Source organism: Mus musculus, chromosome 11, assembly GCF_000001635.26.
Source record: "Mus musculus strain C57BL/6J chromosome 11, GRCm38.p6 C57BL/6J".
Classification (NCBI taxonomy): Eukaryota; Metazoa; Chordata; class Mammalia; order Rodentia; family Muridae; genus Mus; species Mus musculus.
The window spans coordinates 12,015,297-12,035,669 of record NC_000077.6 but is presented as its reverse complement, the minus strand read 5'-3'; the positions used below and the strand labels follow the sequence as shown (position 1 = coordinate 12,035,669).

Here is a 20,373-nt window from a genome sequence, read left to right as displayed (position 1 = left end):
ACGGAGTTGCAGCCCAGCAGGCATTGCCGTAACTGAGAAGTGTAGCCACTGATCCTTAGGTAGCATTTCGCAGTTTACAAGGCACTTTCAAAAGCCCTGTTGCTTTTTATCCACTTTGTGGTCCCCACGGTCCCCATTTCACAGGTCTGGAAACCAAGGCTCAGGATGTTAACTGGTATGCCCTGGGCCGTACCAGCTAACAAAGGACAAAGCTCGGGGGAGACCTCCCGAGCTTTACACGTCTGCAAAAGCACGTCCACTTCTAGAAGAAATGGTGTGGAGGAGGGACACCCTGCCTGACACACAGCAGAGCAAATGGAGGACGGGGCCTGGTTTCTTAGACCAGTCGCTCCCAGCCCTCCAAGATTAATGCCACGTAGACCAAGCAATTATCACTGGGTTTTTTCTTCTTCTTTTTTATACTTACATACTCATTTATTTGGAGAAGAAACTTCAATGTTCATGAAATCATGAGTTTGATATGGTAACTTTGTTCATTATAATTAAATTAAAATGTTGTGTGGCCCCTAAATCACTACCTACTGCACATTACTTGGCCTGTATTGCTTGTGAGGCAATATTGGGTTGGTCAAAGTGGATTTTGTAGGTGAACTAGGGAGCCAGAAAGCAGGGCAGATTTTTGGTGGCTAATTGTCTGGGACTTTATATGGTGGTTACGGCTATGGTTGGGAGCCAGAGCAGCTCTGTGTCTCCAGTTAGCCTCCACTGGGCACGAAGAGCAAAATCAGAACCAAAGATCCAGGTCAGAACTTACCTAGGGTGTTGCTGAACCCGCTGGGTCAGAGGCTTTACAGTGTTTCGAAGCCAAGCTTGGGTTGAACCAAGACATCCATGTGCCTTTAGCTCATTTTAGAGCTGTACAGATTCTTGATTGGTGTATCTTTTTTTTAAAAAAAAAAAAAAGTATTTTATAAATGGTATAATTTGGGAAACCTATTTGCTTAAAAGTTTGTTCTACGTGTAAGAAACTACTCTGGGGGCAATTGTCCATCTATGGAGACTCAGTGCTAAGCGCCCGCCTGCCCGACATTTCAGTGCTGGCACCTTCCTAGGAGGGAAGCCTGTACATAATCCAGTGTCTGTTTCTCAGTCCGTTAAAACAACATGGAGGGCAGATGAAGCAGCTCAGTGTAGAGCTATGAGGAGGCCTTGGCTTTAACTCCAGCACCAAATCCTCCTCCCTGCAAAAATTCCCCTCACAAAAACCCACAGCAGTATAGAGCTTTGAAAGGAGAAAATATTACTTGCTTTTCATTTAGGTGGTTGGTCACATGCTCAAATTTAAATCTTTTCCGTTAGTGAAGCTGTTTTTCATTTGGGGGGGGGAGCCCATTTTTTCTTTTTTTTCTTTTTTCTTTTTTTTTTTTCTTTCTTCCTTTTTTCTTCTTTTTGGGTTTTTACCCACCATTTTATTTTTCACTTGCCTATAAAAGTTTATTTTTCTCCTCTTTTGGCTTTTTGATTTCAATGTTCCATCGAAGTCACAGACTTTACAGTGTTCAGAAACTGAACTTTGCTTCAACAAAGACATCTGTTGTGCCTTCAGTTTCATCCTAAAGCTGTAGGAATTTTTTTATTTCTTAAGAATTTATTAGATAAAAATCTTAAAGCACAGATTTTTAAACCTCATTTTTTTAATACAGGGATTTAAAGCTAGGTGTTTCCCTGTAAGCACTGTTTTGGCTGCATCCTACAAAGTCTGATACTGCAGTCATTAATTTCTTATTAAAAAGTTCAGAAATGTGGGAGAATATAGGGAAATTTTGAGGCAGTCAAATTACCTTGGAGAACTGGCAAATAGGTGCTTTGGGACTTGGGATATAGACTTCAGGGTTTGTGTGCTAATGAAAAGGCAGATTGAAAGCTTGTTTATAAAAATGGAGTGAAAATGTCATGATTGTCCTTTGAGATATCAACCACAAACCATTTTCTAGAGTTATCAAAAAAGCATCTGACAGAACAAGAGATGGGTGCCTCTGGTTTCTGCTCTGGGGGTGGACAATAAAAGGTTTTCTTTATTTCCCCCCTGTGCTAGAATATTCTTTAATTTTAGCCATTTACTTCTCATTGAATTTTGAAAGTTTTTTTTTTCTTGATTGTTCAGCTCCTAAATTAGAGTTGCTTGTTACTTGATCTGACCCTGGCCAAGCAGGACTTCTTGTTGTTCACATCTACTGGAGCAATAGGAATGTACTTAGAGGAGTTGCCTTTCCCACCATGGCATTCCCTTTATGATTTGCTTGACCAGCAGTTCCTTTGTCTCTTGGTTCTACAAGTCACTACAGTTCTGAGTCTGAGCAAGTTAGCTAGCCCCCTTTGTAGAATGGAAGTTTGTGGGAGAGCATAAACTCACAAGATACAAGCTCAGATGGGCAGAAAGCTGGTATATATAAAGGGGTCTCTAGTTTGCAGGCATAAGAAGCCTTTAATATTTGTCCTCAGACTCTATAAAGATTTGCATCTGGACTCCATAGAGTCTTTTATCCCAGCTGGGACTGAAATGCGCACGTACACTTATCCTGGACATGCTGACCACGTCCCCCAGGGAGTGGCTGCAGCCCATTCCACGGCTGTGCTGGTGGGCAGCCCCACCCCTCACTGACTTCCTTGCAGGGTTTAGAGCCAAGTAATTAGGCCTGAGTAACTGCCATTAACAGGGTGCTCCTAAAGCACATGGCAGAGAAAGAGCCCTGCTGGTCCTTATCACCCTGCCTGCCATCATTGTCATCACGGCTCATGCTCAGTTGGAGGCCTGGGGTTCTCACTTGTGCCTCCAGAGCAGGTACAGCTACAGAGTGGAGTCTGCCTGGTGATCCAGTGTGATCAAGCATGCTCTCTGGTGGCTCTGTGTAAGCTTCTGACAATAGGAAGACCATGCTGGATTGCCTGCAGGTCCTTCCTACCTTTCCTCCTGTCCCCTGGGAGCCCACAGCCATGAACTGGAAGATGGCTTAACCACATACTGCCTTCAGTTTTGATATTTGTTGAGACTTTGGCTTGCTTATTTTTTCTCTTTCTCTCAAAGTGCTGGGGATCAAACTCAGAACTTTGTACTCATTAAAAAGGTGTTCATTGTAGAGCTATAGCCCTAGATGTTAACCTTAATATTTTAAGGTATCGTCCCTGGGAGTTCACAGGTAAGTTTACAACTAAGATACGCTTCAGTATAAAAGCCTCTCTTTATGTGTAATACTGTTTGACCATCTGTAATCTGAAAATCAGAATTCACAAATCTGAGTGTTTTTGAATGGTAACTTAATACTGTAATAAGTAGACATTCATTCCTACCCTGTGAAAGTTATTACTAAAAGTGTTTTATAAAATTATCTTCAGACCATGTGTACATAGATATAATAAACAGATGCATTTTATGTATAGACGTGTGTCTCATTCCTAACATAGCTTACCGGTGTATAAGTAATCTAAAATCCAAAACCAAACAAATAAATAATCTCCTGCCTACCAAATTTAAAACTTTTAGCAATAGTTTTAGGAGACTCTGCTCCAGGAAACTAATAATAACCAAAAACTACTATGAGTAGAGCTACTTTTAAATTAAATGTTTGCACAGTAGCCTCATGCCTGAGGACAGTGCCCTGCACTGAATCTGGGGCCTGCTTAGGAGGACTGCTACCAAGAAGGTCTTTGTGTTGGGGTATTGGGTAGAGGCAGAGCCAGGTGAGTTGAGAGTCTTCTGAGTGTGTCTATAGGTTGGCTTCACCCAGAGCCTGGAGAGCCCTTCTTTCCACCTTGGCTTCTCCTGGGCCAGCACAGGCTGTGGTGTACTTTTCCCTGAGAGCCTACTGGTTGCCAGTTCTAGGGAGCTGCTTGCTCTCTTTCGATGAAAATTGTGTGGATCTTACAGAAACCACTCCAGAATGTTCCTAGAGAGATGGGAACACTATGCGCTGTGCTGTGCACCTCCTCATTGTGGTGACTGAGCACAGGAGGAGGGAGAAGGTGATAAAAGGAGTGCCTCCCTTCCTTGTTGGATCATCCCTAGATATCAGGTTGTGCCTGGCCCTTCTCTCTTTAATTTGTAGCCTGCGGGGCTGCAAGTGCACACAGGCTGGGGCGCTGTCCCCTGGCTCTCTGGATGACTGTGTGGAGGGACACAGGCTCAGTTCCTCAGTTATCAGATCAGAGAAGGCAGGGGGTTCTTTGTTTGGTTTGGGGTTGTTGTTGTTGTTGGGTTTTTTTAATCAGAATGGTAAATAAGCCATTAGTAGGGTCAACAAAGTTAAATTGTTTTTCAAAAACCTAGACTTAGCTGCAGTCCTCGCATTTACCTTCATAAACTGAGGCTAAATGATACATAGAAACCACTTGTGATCTACCCCTGCCCCCAACTCCTGTCTCCCTGCTGGAGCTGAGGTTTTTACAGTTTCTGTTACTGTAGAAGGTGAAGATTTTTGCCTTGTTGTTCTGACCTGAGTACTTTGTTTCTTTTGGCCAGATAAGGCATGTGCAGAGTGGGGACAGCCCCATAAGTGCCACTCACATCTCTGGCAGTGTAGTTTATGGTGGATACTTTGACCTAAACTCACAGGACATACTTTTTGCTGTAAGGTTTTTTTTTTGGGGGGGGGTAATGGGAGGGGTTCTTTTTTCATTTTTTTATGGGAGGGGTTCCCCCCCCCCAGGTATTTTTATGTTGTTGTCTACTGCCCCCAAAAAGACACAGATCATACCTTTAGATACATTTGATAATCTCTCAGATTTTTTTGTTTGTTTGTTTGTTTGTTTGCAAGCAATCTTTTAGCTACCCTTGGCCATGTCTACAGTCACTGGAGACTCCCTACACATTGTACATGGCCAATCCTGTGTCTTCCTTCTGCATTGTCCTTAATATGGCCTTTGCTTTTCTCATGGGTCCCACAATTTTTTTTAAATTTTTTGGTTTATCAAATCTGCTGAAGAGCAGTCTACATCAGCTTTTCTCAGAAGAGCTGCCTTGTATGTGTGAGTATCCTCATTCTAGCCTCATTTGTTAAATCCCTTTCTAATTTTCAGTTAGTTTTCCCTCAAAGAGTTGAGCCTAGCTACTGATTTAGGAAAGCTAAGAATGAAGCTCATTTAATTTTTAATTTTTTTTTGAATGAAAGAATACCAAAGTGTTTGTTTTGGGGGATTGTGGTGGTTTTGGCTTTGTTCTTGTTGTGTCTGGAAACTTTTAGGGATTCTCATTTTGTGTACTGAATTCTTTTGGAGCTGTGACCTGGTGGAATCAACAGGGTAAGTTGAGGACTCTTTCAAGCAAGAAGCAATATTTTTTTTCCAAGTCTTGGGCAATTAAACAATTCTTTTAATTCCTTTATTTTCCAAGAGTGGTATTACTTATTTGGTTTTTTAGCCTTCTACACTTGATCTTTGGTGATTGAATTCAAGCCTTCGCTCCTGTAAGGTAAGTACTCTACCAACTGAACTTGTAGCCTTCGCCGGATCTCTTATTAAAAGTTTTGATTCACAATTCTATATGTGTCATGGGGCTTTATGTTTTACATAATATCCTTAGTTTTATCTGTGACTTTGCTATTAACTTTTGTTTGTGTTTTCATTTTTAACCTTAAAGGACTTCTTTGTTCTTTTATTTGTTGTACTGGAGGTTGAATTCAGGGCTTCATATATGCTGGACAATACCCCCCCCACCAGCCCTCTTAGATTATGCAGTAGTGATTAGGGTTCAGGATATATTTTAATTCAGTGGACACAGCTTTTCTACATGGCCCCTTTCGCCAGCATCTGCTACTGTGCCAAATCCTACAGCAGAGTGATAGATTTGTTTTAGCTATTTCTCTTGTGTTGGCCCATTATTATACCCAGAGCAAGCATTCTTCTTGCACAGCATAACAGTCTAGGGTCACTGTGCAATATCTCATTATCTCATTTAGAAATAAGAATTTAAAGAACTTTCCCTGCATAGTTTCTTCTCATTTACATATTTATTTTGTTTAGCTTCTTTGCATCCTACTTAATGGGAAGTGAAGTGAGCCTAGAGATGGGTAGGAAGTAGGGGGCCTAGTGAGCCACTGTGAAACTGAGTAGAGCTGAGGGCAGCAGCAGTGAGCACTCACTTGGGCTGACTAGGAAACTGGGCAAGCTGGAGTCCAAGGTTGGGTCTCTAATTGGTACCTCTTGTTGTCAGCCAGCTAGTACTCCATTGATGCCTATAGGGACTGAGTAGACAGGACAGTGGTTCTCGTGTATACTGTGGGTCACGAGGGTGTAGTTAAAGGAGTTTTAGATCAATGATGTGTAGACAGGTCCCATGGAGGCTGTTGCCCATAGATTACCTATGAAAAGCTGGAGTGGCTTCTGCCCCTGCTAGGGTCCCCTGTCTCATTTTAGAGGCTATGTTTGGACCCCTGAGGTCCTTCCTGTTCTTCCACTTCAAAAGCATGTGCCTGAGTAGCCTGTGGAGCACACACAGTATGGTGCCATTAACTGATCCTCTGTCCCAGTGTGTGAGGCACGCCTGATACCTGTATCTTCAGAGTTCTTCATAGCTCTGAAGGGAAGGGGTTCTGGGAACTTTCACTAGATCCATTGTTTCTAGCCAGGAACCAATGGCTTGCCTTTCCCCACTGCTTCTAGAGAAGTCTGTTGAGGGGGTGAGATCCCTAGGTCTAACCTCCCCTTAAGACATCCAGAGCTGCTTTTTGCTTTGGATCTGCCTTTTTTGTGTTTACAGGAGTAATGGTGGTTCTCACTTCTGAGATTTCTTTTTTTTTTTTTTTTGACTTCCACAGAGTCTCAAGTTTCATCCCTGATTTCCAGTTAGATTTCAACTCTTAAGCATTTGATGAGTCAGTTACGCCTTCTCCACTGGCTTTGATATTACAACTGAACTGGCCATGTGTGTAGAATGCTAGAAGGCACAGGCGTGGCTTCTCTGGAGTCCCCCTCAGTAATCATTAGATTGTTCTCCTTTGCTTTTTTTTTTTTTTTTAATAGAGAAGAGTGGGGGTTTGATGCTTTTGTCCTATATGACCTGCTCTTCTAGACCAGGAAGCTGTAGGGCAGGTGTCCTGTCCAGGCAAAGGAGTTCCTCTATCCTACCTACCCCCAACATTGAGCAGCCAAGCAGAGGGGCCCAGGGATACCTATATGAGTTGACTGTCCAAACTAAACATACCCCGGGAACCCAGGTTTTCTCTCCTTGGACTGACTGTACTTTAAGCATAGACATGAGCTGAAGTGTGTTCCTTCCCTTTTGCAATTTAAAGTTGGCTTCTGTCTGTCATTTTGTCCCTGGTGGTGTTTGCTTTGCTCAGAATCTCCACAAAAGAAGTACCCAGTCAAAGTTAAGTTTTCAGACCAGGGCTTGCTGTGTTTGATTTGGGCTTAGCACTGTTGGATGCCACACTGAGAACAGCCTCAAACCTGCTTCTGTTGGATTGACTTTATATTTAAAAGGATTCTATAGCATGACCACCCTGAAGCCTCTGCTCCCCGGGGAGCATCTACTGTTTGCCCATTTTTCACCCCTCCACCCCGTGGTACTTAGGGACCTGAGCTGACGTCCAGCCCACTTGCCTTACTGCAACGTTTCTGTTTGGCCTCAGAAGGTGCCTAGATAGGGTTTTCAGAGCTCCCTCCTCCCTTTGCAGATCTGATTATTGCGTAGTCTACCTCCGCTTCGGAATCGGAGGTCTACTGGTAGCTGCCACTGTTTTTATCGCCATCTACAGTTTCTGTCTGTTAGAGGAGAGTGTGAAATCTACTGCGTCCTAGCTCTGTACCTTGGTAAGAGTCAGAAATAATCTCTCCAAACCTTCTTTTTTACTTTCTTTATTGTAAACATGTGTGTGTGTGTGTGTCTTGTGTGAGCGTGTGTGTCTTATGTCTTTGGTGCTCTGTATTTGTGGATTCTGGATCCACTAATTGAGTTAACACTGAGTCAAAAATATTCAGAAAAATTGCTTTTCTCTTGACCATGCTCAGACTTTTTCATGTCATTATGTAGAAATAATATACTATAACAAGTATTTGTAAGCATTTATATTGTGTAAGACATTATAAATCTAGGGATGTCTAAGGATGGTTTAAAGTACATGGGGAAGATGCTCATAGGCTGTATGTAAAAAAAAAAATCTATCTTATAGAGACTTGAGCATCTGTAGATTTTGATACCTGTAGGGTTCTAGAACCAATCTCCCAAGGATACTAACAAGCAGTGTGTGTGTGTGTGTGTGTGTGTGTGTGTGTGTGTGTGTAAAACCACAAGTATCTCCTATCCTCTTAAATGCTTATATGTTGCTTCCTTTGTTGCAGCTGTCTGTATGTCTGTCTGTCTGCCTGTGTGTATGTGTAAGAGAGACAGAGCTAGTGCATAGCAGATGCTTGCTATAGAGTATTATTTTGTTAGCTAATTCTATATATGGCACCACACTTTCTCACTGAGATAGAATGGTGGGTGTTTGTTGGCTTCCAAAAGGAGCCTTTCCTTTCTGATGTTCCTGCTTTGACATTTTGGGGGAAGGGTTTGAGATGAAAATGATTCTGGATCCTGAGGTTCTCTAGCCATGGTCACTCAGAGCTCCCCTCCTCTCGCAGGTGAAGAAAATGGTGTTTCTGGTGTAATTCACCACCCATTCCTGAGCTCTGTATGTGGTTTAACCAGTGGACATGGTGGACTTTTGGCATCATGAGAGCTGCAGGCGCCGTTCCTGTTCTTGCCCATCAGAGCGAAGGGGGAAGTGGGGGAGGGGAGGACGAGAAGCTAGGAGCAAGAGGTTCTTCAGGGTTGCCATGAGAACCAGGGATCCGGGGATTGGGCAGCAGAGGGCCCCCGCTGGGCCTCGGGGCGTGGCTGCGTCACATGGGTTTGGTCCTAGGGTTCCTGTAGTGCGCAAGGACCAGCCGCGTCCCTCGTCCTCCCGGTCGTCAGGGGTGCCCAGTCAATTCCCTGGAAGCTGAGAAGAGCCGTAGAGGACCAGGGACCAGCTCAGCAGGACAGGCTTCCCAGCACTTGGGCTATAATGGGGGTGGGTCCAGACGGGCATTTTTTTAGGTGGAGGGGGGTTGGCCCCCTTGCTGGGATGGCTATTCGGGAGGCTGTGTTGCTTCGCTTAGCGTGTTGGCCCGTGTCGGCGCGTGTCTGCCTATGTCTGTGCGTGTGGGCGCCTGTCAGCCGTGTTGGCGCGTGCCGGCGCGTTCCGGAGCATGCCGGCGCGTGCCGGGCTCGCGTTGGCGCGTGCCAGGCTCGCGTTGGCGCGTGCCGGGCTCGCGTTGGCGCGTGTCGGGCTCGCGTTGGCGCGTGCCGGCGCGTGCCGATTTGTCCTGGAGCGTGCCGGCGCGTGCCGGTTTCTGGAAGCGCGTGCTGGTTTGTAGGCGCGTGCCAGCGCGTGCAGGCCTGTGTTGGCGCGTGCCGGCTTATGTTGGCGCGTGCCGGCCTGCCGCGATCATTCGTCTCTGAGCGGCACGGCCCTGTCGGTTCGTTTAGGAGCTAGTTCGCTGTGCCGGTTTGTGTTGGCGCCTGTGGGCCAGTGTTGGCGCATGTAACACGTATGTTGGCGCGTGTTGCCGCGTGTTGGCCCGTGTTGCTGCGTGTCAGCGCATGTTGCCGCATGTCGGTGCGTGCCTGCTGGGCCTCCGCGCTCCTCTAGGCTCCAGAGCCCTTTTTCTGAGCCGTAGGCCCTTAGCTGGGGCGGAGCCTTGGCGAACCCCAGCGAGCCGCGGGGCCGAGCGCTGTCCATGAGGAGCGCTGTCCACGCGCTGGGTGCTGCCGGGTTCGGGAGCTGTCCACTGGCCCCGGTAGCGCGCACGCAGCGACCCCGTGTGGCGAAGTCTGTGCTAGCCGGCTCTCCAGGTACGCAGGTGGGCTCCGCCATCCTCAACATTCCGGGGGACTCGGGGTAAGAGAAGACATGCTGAAGTCATGGTGGTCGTTTGGAAAGGGTTCACCTCCCGAAATCTGCAATGGTCCAAGTGGTGGGCAGCTCCTGCGAGCTCGCGAGCACGAATGGCCTCGGGCTCGGCACGCTGTTGCGCGGCTGGCTGTCGGCTCGCTTGCTTGCCGGCGCTCGCTTGTCGGCTCGCCTCCCGGCTCGCCTACAGTCCGGGATCGCGCGAGCCTGGGTGGACCGTAGCCGTAGGATAGAATTATGTAACCATTTTTAATCTCGATTTTTAAGATATTATGTAACAAGTAGTAACTGTACCCACGTAGACCTGAAAATTTGGAACGTGGAGACGTAGCGTCTGCTCTCAGCCAAGTGGTAGACAGCGGTTGTGCGAACCAGCTTGGGCTGTAAGCAGACATGGGCATCTGGGGTAACTGAACCTTTTTTCTCCTTAGAAATAGGATACTAAGGTTGGCCTGGTCATCTTTTAAACCTCACTGGAGAATAGTCTAGTATAGGAGCCTCGGATAAATGCACATTGGCACTGTAAATCTTTATTCATAAAACCTTTTATTTCAATGAAAGAAAATGTCAATTAATTAAAATTGGATGACAGAAAGCTTGTCGTCATTTCTATGTTTTTGATTGAGCTCAACAAATTGTCCACATGACCATAGCCGCTATTCCTTCCCCATTGACGTAGATCTTCAGAGAAGCAGTCAGATCACCTGTTTACATTTTGACTGCCCTTCTCATCAGCTGCCATTTTCCTGTTGATGGCAGGAGCCACGGCCAGTGTATTGATAAGAGGCCTGGACAGAGCATTCACCCAGGCAGCTGCTGGCTGGGGACATTGCTGTCTGTATTAGCAAATAGTTTCATTTCTGGACCAGTGAGTAAAAAGTGAGTGTTTTTCATTTTTGTTCTGTCTGAATTTGGAATGTAGTGAATGACTGCAGGGATTTTGACCTGTTGGTAGCCAGGGCCTTCAGCCTCGGCCTTCATTTTCTGCATGTCCCTGTTTTTTGTTTTTTGTTTTTTGTTTTTTGTTTTTTGTTTTTGTTTGTTTTGGGTTTTTGTCTTGGTTTTTTTTTTTGGAGGGGGGGGTTGTTTTGTTTTGTTTTTTTGCGTTTGGTGGTGTTGGCTGGGGTGGAATACTTGGTAATGGTCCTGTGCGTTACCTTTTAGCCCCTCATATCCATCAGATGGGGTGAGGATGGGGGAGATGATGGGCTGGGGTGAGGATGGGGAGGTGATGGGCTGGGGTGAGGATGGGGAGGTGATGGGCTGGGGTGAGGATGGGGAGGTGATGGGCTGGGGTGAGGATGGGGAGATGATGAGCTGGGGTGAGGATGGGGAGGTGATGGGCTGGGATGAGGATGGGGAGGAGATGGGCTGGGGTGAGGATGGGGAGGTGATGGGCTGGGATGAGGATGGGGAGGTGATGGGCTGGGGTTGGGATGACTGAGATTTTCCTTTTCATCAGTCCTGAGAAGCAAGACTTCCCATTTAAGTGACACTTCCCATTTAGGGTTTCACACAACTATGCACTTAATTGTGGGGATAGGTATGAGGTCCCCATGTAGACTTACAACTGAATTCCTGTTGTGCTTCTTGCCACTCCCCATGTCTGGACTAGAAATCAGGGATTATAGCTCCTGCCTAGCAGTATTAAGAATTGCGTACTAACGGTTAGAAGAAGGCAGCAGATGGAGTTAATGGCAATTTCACTACCAGTCTGAAGGGGGTAGGAGTAGTGCCAGATTGGTAGAATTAAAATGTGAGTTATTTTTGTTCTTAAACCCTCTCCTAAGGATTTCCATCACCGGTTACACTTCTCAGTGTCATGTAATTACCACCCAGAACTGAGCTTTGGAAATTTCAGAGAACAGTGCATCTTTTGAATTTTAGAATTAGGTGACATTTGGGCGACAGTCTGAATTCACTGACTTTCAACCTTTGTGGTCCCACAAAAACCAGACAGTTCCATACTTATGACGTAGAAAGAATGCCTTATGAAGCTTTCTTGGGTTAGCACAGGTGAACGTGCCATTGTAGACCTGGGGGACTGTGGTCTGATGATACCCAGGGTAGCAGGGTATTAGGCAGAGGTGGGAAGGGGTATGACCTTGGAGCACATACTGCTCAGCCCACATCTTCAGACTCCATTTAGCCCTTGCTGCATCAGAAATGGAATCTACTACCATCACTGTGAGGCCCGTTGGAGATTCTTTAGTTTTTTTTTTTATTATTATTTATACATTTTATTTAGAGGGTGGCTCAGGCACAGACCATGCGTAGAGGTTACCAGACAATGTAAGTCCTCTTCTTTCACCATGGGGGACCTAGGGATTGAATCCAGGTTGCTGTGCTTGATGGCAAACGACTTTATTTGATGAACCATCTCACCAGCCCCCATGGCTGGTTCCTAATGGACATGAAGCTGGAGAAGAGATGCTGTGTTCTGGGCCTTGTAACCACGTGGGCTTTGGAGTATTAGGGCAAAAGGTTGGCAACTTCTTCTGGCAGAGTTACTGCCTAACTAGAGGGACAACAGCAAAATGAGGGGTGGTGTGGAAGCAGTCTTAGCCCTTTGGACTCTGGGAAGTCTGGGAGAGTGTCATAAGAGTTCCTTTGTTTGAGCCATCTTGTTCTCTATTTCATCCCATTTTAAAAAGGAAGTCGACCTGGGCCCCAGGATTCCAGCTTCCACCAGTGCAGGACACTGAAAGGCAAATCTGACAGTTGGTACAGCCACTCATCACATCCAAAATTGTTTGAATGGACTGCATTTGCTTGTAATCCATAGAATACATTATAGAGGGTACATGACTGGAGATAGTTTGACTCAATTTTTTTAATTTAAATTTTTTGATAGTTTCATAAGTGAATTACAATAGTTATCACTTCTAATCTAGGCAGTAAGTTTTTAACTTTATGATGCTATGCAAACAACATACATTCAATAGAAACCCTACTTTGAATTTTGATTGCTTCCTGGGTTAGTGACATGCTAGAAGTTCTCCCTTCTCCCATGTTCTTTGGCTGAGGCTAGAGCTCTAGTTAGCCATGATATGCTGAGAAATAAGGCTAACACTTCACAGTGTACTGAGTTGCAGGCTTGCTCTGTAGAGTGGGTATGTTATATGCTGTTCAAGTGTAGCATTTTAAACTTACAAGCCATTGCCAGTCAAGGATTGTGTATGCAGGTGGACACAACCCAATGTTTTGCCTCATTCCTGAAGCCATCAGTGCCTCGACCCCTTCTATAGGTGATTATTTGATTCTTTTCCAGTATTCTCCTTCCTTGTTTCCAGCTAAGTGGGCTTTTTTCCCTCAAGACTGTTGGGAGTTAAAGAGTAAGGAGATGGTGAGTTGAGGTTGGGAGGTGGCGAGTCAACATTTACTTGGCTCTGCTTTATGGGGAGGGGGGCTTTAGGACTGTTTGCTTCAGGAGCATATTCCTAGTCTGTAGAGCACTTCCTGCAGGCATCAGGAAGCACCAGGGGTGAACTCAGGATGCTTCAGGCTGAAACTTGATATTGATAGAAGGGAGGAAAGAAAATCCTGATGGTATAAATGGGACTTTAAGTCACCTACACATGATTTCTCTCCACTTTGGAGCCAGTCCAGGAGCTCTTTGCCTTTGCTAGCCATGGCCAGGACATGGCAGTTGTTTAGAACTTAAGTGGGGCAAAAATTGCAAGGAGTACTTTGATAGCTTTTGACAAGACCCTCTCCTGTCAACATTCAACAGATGTTTGAGGAATCCATCTGTTTTCTTGTCTGTTTTCCCAAACTTAGGTTGAAACCAGCTACATTTAGCATGCAAAGTGTTTCCCTATAGGCTCCTGTGTTTGAGGACATGGTCCTCAGCTGGCACCATTGCACTGGGACATTGTGGAACCTTCAGCAAACAAAGGAAGTAGGTTACTAGTAGCAGGTAGTGTCTAGACCTGGTTACTGCTGGAGTTTTCTCTGCTTCTTGTGGTAATTTAACCAGCTACCTCATGTTCCTGCAGCACTGAGCTACCCCTCCAACTGTGCCATCTCTGCCATGACAGGCCGCTGTACCCTCTCAAGCTGTAAGCCAAAAACAAATTCTTCCTCTCATAGTTGCTTTAGTCAAACATTTTGTCACAGCAACTGTAACACATTTAAGAAAAAAGTAGCTAAATGGGACAATGAAAAATAAATGATGGAAAAAGAGTGGAAGGATAGCTCAGAATGATTGACAAATACAGGCACAGGAGTTCCCCTCATCCACAGGAGTGCACCCTAAGACCTCCAGAGGAGGCTTGATAGGAACTGAGTTAGATAGCTTTCTATCAAATACTGGGAAGAATCAGCGAAAAAGATGAAAACCTAATTTTAACTCAAGGATTCAGAGATTTCCTTCCACAGTTGCTTGTCCCCATTCTTTTGGACCGATGGCAGCATGGTACATCATGGTAGGAATAGTATATCCCAGAGCAAAGTGTTCACTTTGTGGTGGCCAATGATAGGGAGAGAGAAGGAGAAGGGCGTATTTGAAGCTCTTTAAGGACAAAAATCTCCTTATCGGCCCCATTTCTTGAAGGTTGCAACTGTCTTCTATAGCTCCAAGGTAAGGGCCAACTGTTTTAACATGCAGTTCTTTGAGAGACATTTAGACCCAAACTATGGCAGTACTGAGCCTGTCCACATATACATCTGTGGTGAGATTTATGAATCAGGCACAGTTTGCTTATTTTGGAATTATCCATTTACCATCAGATATTGGCTGACCACAGGTAACTAAGACCACAGAAAATAAAGCTATAGCAAGGAGGGAGGGCTGCTATTAATATTTATTTATTGTCTTGAAGGGAGCTAGCAAGTTTCAGTTCTGACAAGTTAAATGTTAATACTGTTAACGGTTAATATTTAACACTGTTCCACTGTTTGAAAGTGGTGCTCCTTACAGTTAACATGCACAGGTCTCTCAGGGCCCCGTTGAAATCTGCTACACTTAGGCATGGTATGGGGCCTAGGTTTGGTTTTCTGACCAGTGTGCTACTTGATGTCCAGGCTTTGTGCAGGGAGATCTTACTGTGGTTCCCTCTAGTTATCCCCCCCCCCCCAGTGCTTTTTTCTCTAGAAATTTTCTGTTAAAGGTACATCATGCTATCATTAGTAGTGCTATTAATCCAGGAATATTAGTGAAGTCTTTTCTGTCATTAGCCCTGCATTGTCATAAGTAGCATTCTTAGATGTGCTAAGTTGTAAATCTGTTTTTCCCCTATATATTTTTGAGGTACCCTATTTGCAAATTCATTTACATTCCTGTAGGTTTTATGTAGTAGGTTTTCCTTCATTTAGATTGGTGCAACTCTGAGAAAACCCATAAACGTTTGGAATCTAGAATGGATTAGGAAACTCTCCGTGCCTTTCTTTGAGCTGGTGCATTCTTTATTATCCTTGCCATGTGGGGGGATTGAAAACAGGGCCTCAGGCACTGAGCCCTCAACCACTGAGTAGCTTGCTTTGCATTTGTACGCTTTAACACCTTGCTTCTCCAGGGGCCCCTGCATACTGTCTTCACCTCTTAATAAGGTAAGGACTAGGAAGGGCCTTTCACAATGTGTCTACGCGACAACAGAGATGTCCCACTGAGGCTCTTGCCCTGTCTCATGTCAGCATGAAGTCTGCTGTATCCTGAAAGGTAGGTCTAAGCTGTCTCATTAGTAACCCTGTTAAGGGAAGTGACAAAAATTAGCTTTCATCTTATCTGAACATGTGACTACATTCTAAGATTATTAATTCACTCCTCTACTTTGTTTAGTGCTACCTTTAAAAAAATCTGACATCAAAATACCTCTCTGGGTAATAAAAGCACTACTAAATTCTTGTATTCATGCCTGCTCATATTCATGCCTGTTCTAGTTGCTCAATGGATGTATTAATAGAGCCCATTGGACTTTGGGTTCCATTCCTTGTCACCTTTTTATCAAGAATCATCCTGGTTTATGTTGGGATATTGAGCAACTCAGCACTTTCCTGAAGGTCCCTGGCCAAAGAAGCTTAGGAAGCAAGGAAGCTAATGGTTTTTTTTTTGTGGCAGCACTTTCCAGAAAAGTCACTGTGCTTCAACGTACTGTGATACTTAGGGGATACTTGTGAGAGTGGGGTAGGGGTTGACATTAGAACCTCACACATTCAGGTAAGCACCCTACCACTGAGCTACCTTGCTAAGCACCGCTTTATTAGATGAAGTTACTAGTGCTGCTTCTGGTGTCATATCTGAGGACACCATTATCAAACCCCTCGAGAAGATTTTTTCCCATGCTTTTGTCTCATAGTTGAACATAGATATTTTACTTTTTCCTTTCCCACTGGGTGCTTTGTATTGGTATTGTCATTATGTTTCCTCTTACTTGTCCTGGATAGGACTTTCAAATTAAACCATGCTGCAAAAAAGTAGTAAAGGGAAGGACCTGTCTTGTTTTCCATCTTAGAGGAAATGCTTTCACTGTGGAGCATGGCATCACTTATAGGCTTTTCACAGTACTTAGCCCACTATAGGATAGTGGTGTTTAATTTGTTTCCCCTGGGATACTTTTTAAGGAAGAACGGAGATCTTTTGATATTCCTGTGGTTACTTGTAAGGTGTTTTGTTCGGTGGCCTATTGTAACAGGTGTGCATAATTTGCAACATTCTTTGCTCTATTTTTTAATTCTTGAGGTCATAGAGGTAGTGACAGTGACAAGTAAGATTGCCTAGAGATACACCCCAACATCACAGTTGTTTAACAATTCTTAGTTTATTCTCAGAGTTAGTATACCCTTATCACATTAAAGTTAGGTTGAGTTTATACTACTCTCTCAGGGCCATCCTTGGCTTTTCAAGGGAGAACATTGTACACTATACTATACCAAGTCCTCAGGAGAAGTAAGAGGTGTGATAAGGCCCTTGCCCCATTTGGAAAGTGCCTCATGTTCCCAGGTCAGAAATAGATCCTTGAAGAGCTGTGCTCAGTCCCAGATGTGGCCTGACCACAGACAGAACGTGGTTGGATGTTCCAACCCGTTGGGAGGCCTGGGATACACAGTTGTTCACTGGAGCCTCACGGTCCATTCCTCACAGGCAGCAAATTCTTAATGTCACACATTTGGAACAGACTAATACAGATAGGGTGTGTCCGTATAAGCTGGGCACTGTTGCTCCTCTGTGGCTGGGGACATCTTCTCCGGGACTCTGGTGAATGTTTTTACGCTTAGCCTCTGAGTTCATATTGGCAAAGAGAAGATCGTCAAGCTCTGGCCACCTCTGGGTGTTGTCCACCCCAAAGAGGCTGCATTTCACAAAGGGGTAAGGCTAAAAAATTCTTGGAAACTAGAAATACTGGAAGTGTGACACATTTTCCTTGTGTCTCTCCTCATGTGTGTGACTTGTCCAGAAGGCAGCTAAAGAACATTCTCCATGGTGGGATGGTACACCATGCCAGAATCAGCATGCAGGCTGGGGTGTGGGGAGCACAGCTGAGCCACTTTTCAAGGTGCTGACCTCTGGGTGCCTCCTGACAGCAGAATGGAAGGAATTGTCTTACCCTGGGCCACTGGCCATGTGCAGCATGCTGGGTATCAGGTGAAAATTTATGAAACCCAGTGTGGTTGTTTTAGAAATACCTTTCTGAAGAAGTCAAAGCACTCAAGGGGGTTCTTATTCTATGAGACCTTTGCTCCATGCTGACTTGGAGAACTGAGTTCAAGCCGCTTGACTACCTTCAGATGCTAAGGTATGCATTGAAGTTCTTCATGGCTGACTGGTGAAACCTTGGTTCCCAGGGGAGCTGCTTTAGGTTTGTGGGCTATGGAGGCAAAGGACACTGTATACAAAACATTTGTTAAGTTGTAGATCCCAAGACCCATCTCTCCACTAAAAATGACTAAAGGACCTAAAAACTTGTAGCTAAACGGCTACACAAATTGATATTCATCTCCCCAACACACACTCCTTATATTCTGGTTTCAATCTTGCTATTTAGTTAAGGATGACCCTAAACTTCTTTTCTTCCTGCCTCTATTTCTACAGTACTAGCATTACAGGCATATACCACCATACCCAGCTTTTTAAAAATGTATTGTACATTTTTTTTAGTGAGGTGTAAATTCAGGGCCATGAATGGTAGGTAGACACTCTACCAAATGAGCTATATCTGCCAGTATTTACCACTTGAGACATCAAAGCAAAGATATATTTTTAAATTGTTCTACCTTTAAAACAAACTAAGTATAATGTCACTTATAGAAAGTACAGTATTAAAAAATCTGAGGTAGCCCATTGCTCAAGTCCTAGTGTCAAGTGAAGAAGGCTGCCCTGTGAATCCAGAACAATCAACCTATCCTAGGAAAAGAATGAGGGGGAGGCTGGAAAGATTGTATTATAGCCTCTTAAAAATAATCCTGGCTTGACACTTGAGTGCAGGTAACTAACTCTTCCTTGCCCCGTACTTGCTAAGCTTGTATAGTGAACCTGATATGAACAGGTCTACTGACAGGCAAGCTCTATCTTCAATCACTCTTATCAGTTGGAGGCCAAAGAAATCAATGCTAGAGTTATTCCCATACCATCTGAGAATACTTTAGAACAAAGTAGCTATTTGGCAGTGATGGGGGTGACCAGGGGGTGATGAGATGGCCTTTTGTCCACAGGGCTATAAGTTTTAGAGGTTCAGAAGGAAGAATGTTGCAAAGAAAGCAGCTTTCCCTCAATGACTCCTGTCTGGGGCAGTCTTTCAGAGCCACAGAGGTATAGCTGTGGTACATCCCATCAGAAGGCTTTGTTGCCTGAAGAACAAAGGTCAACAGCTTAAGTTCCCTTCCGGACCCCCTGAGGGCAAGCCCAGTTAGAACACATTTAAACACTTGCTTACCTGCAGTTTTTGCAGAACTGATAAACGTAATGGCTGACCATGCATGCCACAACCTGTTTGTCTTTCCATACTCTTCATTCCTGGGTCTTGAGCAATGATAAGAGTTAGCCACAGTACTCATGACTTGTATCCCTAGGCTTATGGAAGCAAAGTTAGGGCTCATATTGAAGATGTAGAAATAACTGAGGATATTAAGACTGAGAATATGGTGAGGATCCAGAAAATTATAATTCAGTAATTAATAATAACTCATGTGACTTAGACTGAAGCACTTAATTGGCCCGCTGTGTTTAGGTGTGAGGAGGAAAGGAGAGCTACTCAAGGGCACAGGCAGTTTGGGTGAATTCAAAGTACAATAAGTATCATGATTTGAATTTGTCCTTTGCATGTCTCTTTGTTGAGAACTGAATCTCTAAGTTCCTATGTCAGTATTATATAGAGCTCAGAGGTCCTTGGATGGGTAATAAGGTTTAGATGAGTATAGGAGACTCCCATGGTAGTATTAGTGAGTTTACAAGAAGAGGCTAGCTGCAAGCTGGGATATCTGTTGAGTTGTACCATGTGGTGCTGCCACCATGTTCTGATGAACCAAAAAGGCCCTTGCAAGATGCCAAGCAGATGCCAGGGCCATGCACTTGAACTTGGCAGCATCTAGAACCATGAGCAAATAAACTTCTATTTATAAGTTATCTAGGCTCAGATATTTTGATATCTCAGCAGAAGATGGGTAAGGGTGGCACGTCTATGCTTCTTAGCTCATGGGCCCTGCAGTGCTGGGGGATGGGTGGGTAACAAGGATTCTGGGAAATAAAACAGTATGTGTATCTGAAGAGAAAGGGTGGCTGCTGTCAGCAGTAGAGGTAGAAATAGATGGCTCTCGTTGCTTTTATAGCTAAGGTTAGTTAGGTTGGTAGATAGGGTGAAAGGCATATAGGAAAAGTGGAGGGTCCATGATGTACTTTGATGGGTGCCCAATATGTGAACAGAATTAATGGAAGAGGAAAGCAGGATTTCAGAGGGCCAATTTAGGTTGTTTGAAGTTTTCTATGTGTTCTGTGGGCATAAAGCGCCAGCTCAGCAAGGGAACTCTCTGTACGCTGGGTGTGAAATGAGCTGTGTTTCCCTATCCCACAGGAGTGGTGAAAGAAGTACCTCCAACCTGTGAAAGGAGTGTGTTTCTACATCAGCTCTCTCAGGCTCCTCTATAAAAGTCTTCCATTCTCTTCAAAGAATCTCATGCCTGTTTATGTCTGGAGAATATTTAATGCTTTTGTGAATGAAACAATTTTTTTACCATCAGCTTTCTAATTGCCACATTACTAGTGGGGTGGGAGGGGGTTACAGCCTGCTCCCAGATTACAACCTTATTGAATGTTCACCTTGGTTCTGATAGATTGTCCTTCATTTCATCTGTAAAGAACAATGTTTTTTTTTTCAAAATCTGTTTTCCTATTCCCCATTCCCTTTGCATTTCTGTTTATTATTTCACCATGTGATCTTTGGCCCCTGGGGTAGTTAGGGCTCATGGTGTGTGGGCTTTTTGCCTTTGATGTAAGGGGAATGGCCTTGTTTTGCTCTTTTTTTTTTCTTTTTGAACTACTTGTCTGCTGGAA

General features: G+C 44.5%; 1 protein-coding gene across 4 annotated transcripts in view; it reads left to right on the top strand.

Moving 5' to 3' along the window:
• The window catches only part of Grb10 (growth factor receptor bound protein 10), a 106,930-nt gene that overhangs the window by 1,759 nt on the left and 84,798 nt on the right, over nucleotides 1-20,373 (top strand). The window contains exon 1 of one of the 4 annotated variants that reach the window (NM_001177629.1): nucleotides 7,699-7,767. The exons of the other annotated variants lie outside the window; for them this stretch is intronic. The gene's annotated coding sequence lies outside the window, so the exon portion shown is untranslated. Of the gene's footprint in view, nucleotides 1-7,698; nucleotides 7,768-20,373 lie in introns of those variants that run through there. 4 annotated transcript variants of the gene reach the window in all.